The sequence below is a fragment of the Vigna unguiculata genome, chromosome 9 (assembly GCF_037176805.1).
Source record: "Vigna unguiculata cultivar grain cowpea cultivar isolate G323 ecotype 2 chromosome 9, ASM3717680v1, whole genome shotgun sequence".
Classification (NCBI taxonomy): domain Eukaryota; kingdom Viridiplantae; phylum Streptophyta; class Magnoliopsida; order Fabales; family Fabaceae; genus Vigna; species Vigna unguiculata.
Genome location: NC_140800.1, coordinates 24,844,963 through 24,855,379, shown reverse-complemented (window position 1 = coordinate 24,855,379; position 10,417 = coordinate 24,844,963).

The window sequence follows — 10,417 nt, the reverse complement described above, 5'->3', positions numbered from 1 at the left end:
ATTTTTTATTAGGAACACCAAGATGTTTGATATTGCATTTGTTTGAAGTATGACCCTTTTTCATGCAATAAAAACATGTAGTAGTACATGCATATGTATCTCTAGAATGATATGTTCCTTTTTCTACCCAAACTCTACGAGTTCTTTTAGTTTTACTTTTAAAACTATGATTATGGGCATGCTTGGTCTTATTTGGATTTTTCTTGAGATTAACCTTTTCACAGTTTTTATCTTCTAAGGCATCTTCAAGATGTTTTTCTAGAATACATATATCAAACATGTAACTTTTACATGATGCACATTCAATAGTTTCTTTTTCTTTACTTTCTAAAATTAAAATTTTACTTTTCAAAAATTCTTCTTCTTCAAGAGATTTTTCAAATTTACTTTGTAAATCTTTAAAATCAGATTTCAGTTTTCTATGAGCAGTATCCAATTTACTAGATTTAATAAGCAATTGTTGAAAAGCGTCATATAAATCATCATAATCATTTTCGGGGCAAGAAGAGTTTACCTCACTATCAGTATCATCATGATTTGCCATCAGACATAAATTTGCTTCTTCATTTTCAGAATTACTGGAATTTGATGAACTTGAGGCATTGTCTTCCCAAGCTATATATGCTTTCTTTTTAAAGAATTTTCTACTCTTCTTTTCTTCACTTTTCTTTGAATTTGGGCAGTCAGCTTTGACGTGTCCAGATTCTCCACATCCATAGCATTTGAAATTTGAGGATGATCCTTGATTATCCTTCTTGTTGCTCTTGAATTGATTTTTACCTTTGGCCTTCATGAATTTTGTAAACTTCTTAATCATGAGACTCAGATTTTCATCATCATCTGAATCTTCTTCTTCCTTTTGTCGTTTGCTTTTAACCACTTCGGTTTTAAAGGCTATGTTCTTCTTTCTTCCAATATCTTCTTCATCATTTAATCTGCCTAGTTCAAGCTCATGTTCTCTCAGCTTTCCAAACAGAGCCGCCATCGTCATTGTCGCAAGATTTTGTGACTCCGTGATGGCTGTCACCTTAGGCTGAACAGTCGCGCCCAACTGACCAGGATAATCGATTATCACTAGTGATAATCGATTATTCCAGTGTGGTTTATGGAAAACAAATTTTTGAGCAGATAATCGATTATCAGAAGTAATAATCGATTATTCCAGTGCTTTCTTGAAAAAAATTTGTTCAGCTCAGGATAATCGATTATTCCAAGTGATAATCGATTATCATTTTGATATTTCGAGAAATACTAGAATTTTCTTGTACAATACTACTTCTAACTTAATCCAATTACATTTTACACAATAGCTTTAAACATAATAACATGTAGTCTTCATATTGTCTTCCAGATGGCTTTCAGGCTTCTTTTATCATCATCAAAATCTTGCTTCAGCATTTAGACTTGTATTGCTTTTGCCAACATCTCGCCTGTGTGAAGTAGTGGGGAGGGGAAAGATGTTTCACCTTATTTCGGCTCATTGCGAGTATAGTGCCCGGTTTGCGATGCATCGAAATTTTTTCTCATAATTCCTTTAGGAATAAGGGAGACAATCTAGCTGCGATAGTGGTACACGTCGAACCATCTTTTTCTAGGAAACTAGATGTTGTTGTGGGGTAAAAGGCCACAGAAAACCAAAGCTTGATCATGATTACTATGTTTAAGAATTCTAGATGAATTTGATAATTTGTTTGGTTTGGTATAGTTGATTGGATTTGGGAGTTGTGTGTTAAAACTAAAACTTGATTGTGATTATAATGCTTAAGTGTTTTACTTGAATGAGATGTTGAGTATTATTTGTCATGTTTTATTTATGAAATTCTTTTATATATCATTGTTTAAGGTTAGCTTACCCCTATTTGTTTGTTTGTGTGTTTGTTGTACTTGTGATGATCATATAACATTTGTGTTCTGGGGTGGACTCAGGAGTTTTTATAAGTTATTTAGTTGTTTTAAATCAGATACTAAAAAAATATGTAATTTTCATTTTTTTTTTTTGCAATTGTTATTTGAATTTTCAAACAAAGTGATGGTTTGAACTTAGTAATTTAAATAAAATTAAAAGCTTTTTATTAGTACATTGATGAAGGCATGACCACCTCCTTAGAAGCTCCATCAAGAAGGATCACTAGAAGCATGTCTAGAGGGGAGTCTTCTATTCCATCACCTTTATCTTTGTTTTGCATTACTTTAGTTTGAATTCCCTAAGTTAGTTTCTAGTTGATTTATTTTGGTTGACTTGTTGACTTTGATCTAAAGTTGACCTTTGACCAAGATTAGATTAACTTAAACCAACATGCTAATCCTTGTTTGTCTTGTTTTGTAGGTAATTAAGAGAAAGTAGAGCATGGCTAGGTGGCACTTGGTGATTGGAGCACTTGGATGAAGTGGAAGAGAGAGGAAAGCAAAAAGCATAAAGCAAAAGCAAAAGTAGACATGTACCTTGTCTCCTTTTGCCTTTGTGGTTTATGCCTTAGAAGGTCACTTGGTCTCCTTCCTCTTTTGGCCTAGAATCCTTATGTTAGCCTTTCCTTGCTTATGTTTGATCACATATGGAAATTGTTCTAAGAACTCTACCCACCTAGCATGTCTCTTGTTTAACTTGCCTTGGCTTTTCAAAAATTTAAGTGACTCATGGTCACTATGTATCACAAACTCCTTTGAAAGAAGATAGTGTTGCCAAGTTTGCAAAGTTCTCACAAGGTCATAAAGCTCTTTGTCATAGGTGGAGTAGTTGATGTGACTCCCCTTGAGTTTCTCACTAAAATAAGCTATGGGGTGCCCTTCTTGGAGAAGCACGACCCCAATGCCTACATTGGATGCATCACACTCAATTTCAAAAGTTTTAAAGAAGTTAGGGAGGGCTAAGAGTGGTGCATTGATCAATTTTTGTTTTAAAGTTTTAAAAGCCTTTGCTTGATCTTTGCCCCACTTATAGGCCACACCTTTCTTGACCAATTCATTGAGAGGGGCGGCTATGGTGCTAAAGTTTGGCACAAACCTCCTATAGAAACTAGCTAACCCATGGAAAGACCTAAGCTCACTTACATTCTTTGGGGGAGGCCAATCCTTGATGGCCATCACTTTTTCTTGGTCCACATGGACCCCATGTTGATTTATTTTGAAACCTAGGAAGATCACATGATCCATCCCAAACACACATTTCTCCATGTTAGCATACAAGGATGCCTTCCTTAAGGTTTCTAACACACTCCTTAAATGATGCAAGTGGTCATCTTGAGACATACTATAAATGAGAATGTCATCAAAGTACACCACAACAAACTTCCCTAAGAACTCTCTAAGAACATGGTGCATGAGTCTCATGAATGTACTAGGTGCTTGGTCAAGCCAAAAGGCATGACTAACCACTCATATAATCCAAACTTAGTCTTGAAAGAGGTTTTCCATTCATCACCTTCTTTGATTCTAATTTGATTGTACCCACTCTTCAAGTCTATTTTGGAAAATATGGTTGCACCATGTAACTCATCAATCAAATCATCTAATCTAGGAATAGGATGCCTATACTTGATGGTTATGTTGTTGATAGCCCTACAATCTATGCACATTCTCCATGTTCCATCCTTTTTGGGGACAAGAATCACGGGCATTGCACAAGGACTCATGCTATGTTGCACCCACCCCTTTTCTAACAACTCATTCACTTGTTTTTGAATTTCCTTAGCCTCCTCGGGACTAGTCCTATAGGCTGGCCTATTAGGCAAAGATGAGCCTTGTATGAAATCAATTTGGTGTTCTATACCTCTTAGGGGTGGGAGACCCTTTGGAGGTTCTTGAAAAACATCTTTAAACTCATCTAAGACTAATGACAAGTCTAAGGGACATCTAGAGTGAGGGTTTTGGAAGGAGGGGGAAGATTCACTAGGATAAGCTAGGAAGATGGGTTTTTGGGCAAGCATTACCTTCTTCACCCCTTTGAGGGTGATCATGCTCTTCTTGGACTCATTGCCATGCCCTTGCGCCTTCTCTTCTTTTCTTTTCTTTATCATTTGCAATTGGTCCTCATTGACTTCTCTTGGTGAAAGAGGTAGTAATGTGATCTTTTTGCCTTGGAAGCTAAATGTAAACTTGTTGGCATGGCCATCATGAAAAGCTTTCCTATCAAATTGCCATGGCCTTCCTAATAAAATATGGGTTGCTTCCATGGGCACTAAGTCACATAATACCTCATCTTTGTAGTTTCCAATGGAGAAGTTAATAAGGACTTGGTTGTCCACTTTAATCTCACCTTCCCCACTAAGCCAAGAAAGCTTATAGGGCTTGGCTTGAGGGATGGTTTTCAAGGCAAGCTTGTCCACAACCTTTGTGCTAGCCACATTAACATAACTTCCACTATCAATTATGAGGGAGCAAGTTTTGTTGTTGATTTGGCACCTTGAGTGAAAAATATTTTCTCTTTGGTTTTCAAATTCTTTAGGCACTTGGCCTAGCATGCGCCTAACCACCAACAAACCTCCTTCATTAGGTTTGATTTCATCCTCACTTGAAGATTGGGAAGAAGTGTGGGAGGAAGAACCTTTAGGGGAGGGGGGAGAAGAATGTTCACTTTCAACCTCTCCTTTAGGGTTCAAGATCATGTTCCTCTTTGTTGGGCAATTTGAAGCAATGTGACCATAGCCCAAACACTTAAAACATTTGATGGAACTAGTTCTTGAACTTTGAGAAGAGTTTGCACTTTCATTGGAGGTTCTAGACGAATTAGTCCTAGGTGCGTGGTCTTTGGAAGGTGGTTTCTCATCCTTTCTTTCTTTTCCTTTCCAAGTTCTAGAGTAGTATTCGTTGTATGAAGTATTCCTCTTGACCTCTTGTTTCTTTTTCAATTGACTTTCAACTTTTAAGGCCAAGTGTAAAATTTTGTCAAGAGTGGAATACTCATACAACTCAACTACATCTTGAACTTCTCTTCTAAGACCACTCACAAATCTAGCTACCTTTTCTTCTTCACTTTCAAATTGGAGTCCTACTTTGAGAAGCATGGACTCCATCATTTTAAAATATTCATTCACACACAGAGACCCTTGTTGAAGCCTTTGGAGCTTCAAAAGAGTCTCCCTCCTATAGTAGGAAGGAACAAATCTAGCGTGCATCAAAGTCTTAATGTCCATCCAAGAGGCCGCGGGTGGCTCTTGGTTAATATTGTCCATACACAATTGATGCCACCATGTCATGGCATAATCTTCAAATTCTAAAACTACTAAATCTACTTGTTCTTGATCACCAACTAAATGAATGTTGAAGATTTGGTCCACTTTGTGCTCCCACTCTATGTAGAGGTTTGGGCCATTCTCCCCCTTGAACTTTGGAATCTTGATTGGTGGAGGTGTTCTTTGTGGGAGTTGATTGCGCCTTCCACCACCATCATAGCCGTGCCTTCTTCTTCTTCCACTATGGCTAGAGTCCTCGGAAGAGGACCTCCTCCTTCTCCTCTCATCTTCCCTAAGCTCAAGTCTTTGGATGTGCTCTTGTACGAAGATCTCACTTTGCCTCCTATCCGTCCTCAATTGGTCAAAAGTTTCTCTCCTACTCACTTCCATCTCACGTAAGATGTTGGCAAGGGTCATTTGTTCACATTCTTGGGCCATAGGAGTCACCATGGGAGGGGAATAAGGTGAGACCGACTCCTCCTCTTCTTCTACCTCCAAGATTGGATCCATATTCATGTTCCTACACCAAATACTCACCAAAAACCAAGACAATGAAGAGGTTAGCTAACAAAAAATTCCAAACCCGAGACCAAGTGTGGTCTTCTCAAGCACCCAAGTGTTTTTGATCACACTCCCAAAGCACACAAGCAAGGCTAGCACTCAAAAACCTTCCAAACAAGTGAAAATACCTTTAAAGAGATGAAAACCTTTTCAAAGCTCAAACAAGTGGTTCAACCACAACACTCTAGGAAGACAAGGAAAAGAAAACTACTAAGACAAAACAAAGATTACCTAAAGACAAGCAAGCAAAGCTCAAAAAACAAGAAAGTTTAACTTCTAAGGAAACTTGTTTTTAGAGACAAAACTTGAACAAGACAAAAGCAAAGAAAAGCACTTTCAAAGACTCTATGGAAAGCATTTGAACAAGCCAAGATTATACCTCAAATTATGCATATACCAAGAAAGATCATAACCAAGTTAAAGCATGGAACTAATTTGCCAATATCACCCAAAATCCAAGTATAAAATTTGGTAGCATAACACCTAGTAAAAATGGCCAAATGGATTCACCAAGCAACACATTAGCTCTCGGCCAAACTGTTTTTGGTCATGAAAATAATTTTTCTTTTCAAAACTAGGTACTTAAGATGATGAGAAGGATATTTTAGGGTGTCTTGAACACTTAGTTCCCAAAAAAATTTGGTCAAAATCAATTTCAAGGAGCATACAACAATAAAAGGCATAGATCTCATGCAATAGCTCAAATACTTAGAAACAAGAACAAGAAAACTCAAAGAAGCATATGACAAGAGACTCAAGCATCCAAAGACATGTTATCCAACCACATTTAGGAGCAAAAGAGTCACAAAACCGAAGCCAAAATTGCCACAAAATAACCTGAAAACGTTGTTATTCGTATTATCGGCAGCTCTTACCTTTGCTCACTCATTTGATCATAACTCTCTCCACAGAACTCCAAATGCGTTAATTCTTTTTTGGTTGGAAACTAGACTCACAGAGATTTCTTTTGATATAAAGAACATTACTTTTGGACCACTGAGCTAGCTGCAGTATTTTTTTCAAAAACGCACACGTTGCTGCCAGCACTGTTTTTATGTGGACCATTCAAAGATAGCTACACAAGACAAGGTTAGAACATGAAAACACCATATTCAAGCACAACCAAAGCTCTAGATACCAAATGATGAAGGATTATCTTGTTTCCTTTTAGAGTTATGAATATGGTGAAGTTGTTTAAGAAAACTTTTTGAAAATTCCCACTGAACATTAAGATAGCATGCTATCTAGATGTGAAGGTTCATTTCTCAAGCTCATGAAAGGAAGAAGAGAGTTGGATTCAAGCTTAAACACGCACGACAATAACAACATAAAAGAGCAAAATGAAAGAAGAAACAATAAAAATGGAAAGAATAGAAGATGAAGAATGGAAGAAGCACGCCACTCATAGGGGGGGATCTAAGCCAACCAAACCCTAGAGATGAGTGATGGTGCCGCCACTTGCAAGCAAGATAAGGCAAATGTGAGTTCACTTCTAGGAAGGAGAGCTCACGAAAATTGGTGGTTGAATGCACAAAGTTTATAACAAAATGATCAACCCTTTTACAAGACAAGGAGCACCCTTTAAATAGGAGTTCATAGGGGTCCTTTAGCAAATACAAAAACATGAAAAAGGATTAACTAGCAAACCCTAAACCTAATGTGAGAGTGAGTCTTGGCCAAGTGAAGGGAGATGATTGGTGGAGGCATTCCCATGGGGATTCTAGGCCAAAAGAGGAAGGAGACCAAGTGACCTTCTAAGGCATAAACCACAAAGGCAAAAGGAGACAAGGTACATGTCTACTTTTGCTTTTGCTTTATGCTTTTTGCTTTCCTCTCTCTTCCACTTCATCCAAGTGCTCCAATCACCAAGTGCCACCTAGCCATGCTCTACTTTCTCTTAATTACGTGCAAAACAAGACAAACAAGGATTAGCATGTTGGTTTAAGTTAATCTAATCTTGGTCAAAGGTCAACTTTGGATCAAAGTGAACAAGTCAACCAAAATAAATCAACTAGAAACCAACTTAGGGAATTCAAACTAAAGTAATGCAAAACAAAGATAAAGGTGATGGAATAGAAGACTCCCCTCTAGACATGCTTCTAGTGATCCTTCTTGAGGGAGCTTCTAAGGAGGTGGTCATGCCTTCATCATAAACTCTCCCCTTAATCCTATCCAATAAAATCCACCTTATACTCAACTCGTAAACACAACCCATATAGTTTGACAGTAAACTCGAAACGAAAACACGACTCGTAAATTAACCAAAAAGTTCGACCCTGTAAAATACGACTCATAATCACGACTCGTAAACTCCACCTTAAACTGGACTTGCAAACTCAATCCATAACCTCAACTAAAAAATTGAACTTATAAAAGACAACTCGTAAACTCGAGTCGTGACAGTTACTTGTAAACTTGACCCGTAAATAAAAAATATAAAGTAAGTTCAAAAAATCAATCTGTTAAGTAGACTTGTAAACTCGGCCACCTCATTTGACCTGTAAAATAGGATTGGTAATGATGACCCGAAACCTTCGTACAAAAACTCGACCCGTAAAATCAACCTAAAAAATTGACTCGTGAACTAGACCCACAAACTCGATTAACCAATTTGACTCATAAAACACAAATCGTAATAACGATTCATAGCCTCGATTCGTAAATTCGTCCCGTCACCTTGTCCCCCAGACCTATCCAGAAAAAATCAACCTCTCAACTAGACTCGTTAACTCGACCAACCGATTTGACCAGGAAAAGATGATTCATAATTATAACCTGTAACTCTAGCACTTAAACTCAATTCGTAGACTTTGCTTGTAAACTCAACCAGTAAATTCAAACTGTAAGCTGGACCCATAAATTCGACTCGTAAAGTTAATTACTAAACTCGACCCATAAATTGGACTTGTAAACTCAACCTGTAAATACAACCAGTAAACTTAACATAAATACCAAATTCGTAAACTTAGCCTGAAGACTCGACCTGTAAACTCAACCGGTGAACTTGACTTGTGAACTGCACCCGTAACCTGTAAAAATGACTAGTAAACTTGGCACGTAAAGGTGACCCATAAAGTCAGCCCGGAAACTCAACTCGTAAACTCGATTTGTAAACTTCACCACTGTTGTAAGATCTTTTGGCCCCGGTTGTTTTTCATATTCTGCCAGTTCCAGAATCGAGGCATATTTGGCTACCCCCTTTCTGCCTCGGTTCTTATCAACCGAAGCCATATAAGGAACTTTTCTGCCCAGGTTTTGTACCGAACCGAATCCATAAATAAAAAAAATTTAATTAAATCAAAAATTCGAAGAGCTTTTGTCCTCGATTGTAGTTTAAATCGAGGTCATAGACACTTTTTTTTTCTTCGATTCTTGTCAAACCGAACCCATACATTAAAAAAAATAATTAAATTAAAAATTCGAGGAGCTTTTGGCCTCAGTTGTGGCCTGAACCGAGGCCATACACCCCGCTTTTGCCTCGGTTATGGTAAGAACCGAGGCTTAATGTACTGTTTTTTTTTAAATACGTTTTCTGTTTTATGATAATTCCCACATTTAAACCTTCATTTTTTTTTTCAGAAACCACTGTAGACAAGAACATAATATTTTATGAAACATCCACAATCCAAACACATTTACAAGACAATTGAAAGTCATCCACAATCCAAATACTATCCTAATCAATACTATTGTACATCTGAATTAGAAATTTTGCACATGCTATCCTACCAAAGTTTATGGACTTCATGGGGAATAGGGCAGGAATCTTGAATATTTGCAAAATAAGACATTAAATTAAGTTAGTATATAGAAAGACAATATTGCAAAGTATTCGTTTTAATTCAAATATATATTATGGTTTCCCAATTAGTTTTAATACAAGCATGCACAATGGTTGTCATGCATTGCATTATATAGTAACCACACTCATATGAGCCAGTTTGTCTATTACACTACATTATATCAACAACATTACAATTAATTAAAGAAAAAAATACAATCAAACAATTATAAATATATGGATAGAAATATCAAACCTAGAGAGAACACCATGCAACACATTTGGCCTTAGCCGTTATCTCCCTAACAACATGTTATGTGATGAAGGATTATCTTGTTCCTTTTTAAGATTATTGAATATGGTGTGAGTTGATTAAGAAAGCTAAGTGAAATCCCCATTGGACATTAAGAAAGCATGCTATCTAGATGTGAAGGTTCCTTTCACAAAGCTCAAGAGAAGAAGATGATGGATTGATTCAAAACAAATAGGAAATGGAAAGCACATAAACCATAGAAACCAAGAACAATTAAAGGAACAAGAAAACATAAAATGGAAAGGAAATAAATGGTAAAAATGTGAGAAGCATGCCACTACAAGGCTAGGCTAGAAGCCATGACAACCTTGAATGGATGTGTGTCGCCACTTGCTATGCAAGATAAGGCTTAAAAGTATTCACTCCCAAGGGAGGAAACTCTCACAAATGGTTGAGACACAAGAGTGTTTTTACTTCAAAATGTTCAACCATTTTACATGCCTAGGAGCACCCCTTATATAGAAGAGTTTAGGGGCCTCTAAGCAAATAAAAGATACCTAAGGATGTCTCTACAAAAACCTAACCCTAGCTTCTAGAAACTAGGTCAAATAAGGTTACAAAAATGAGAGACAAAAGACCTAACTATGGTGTGTG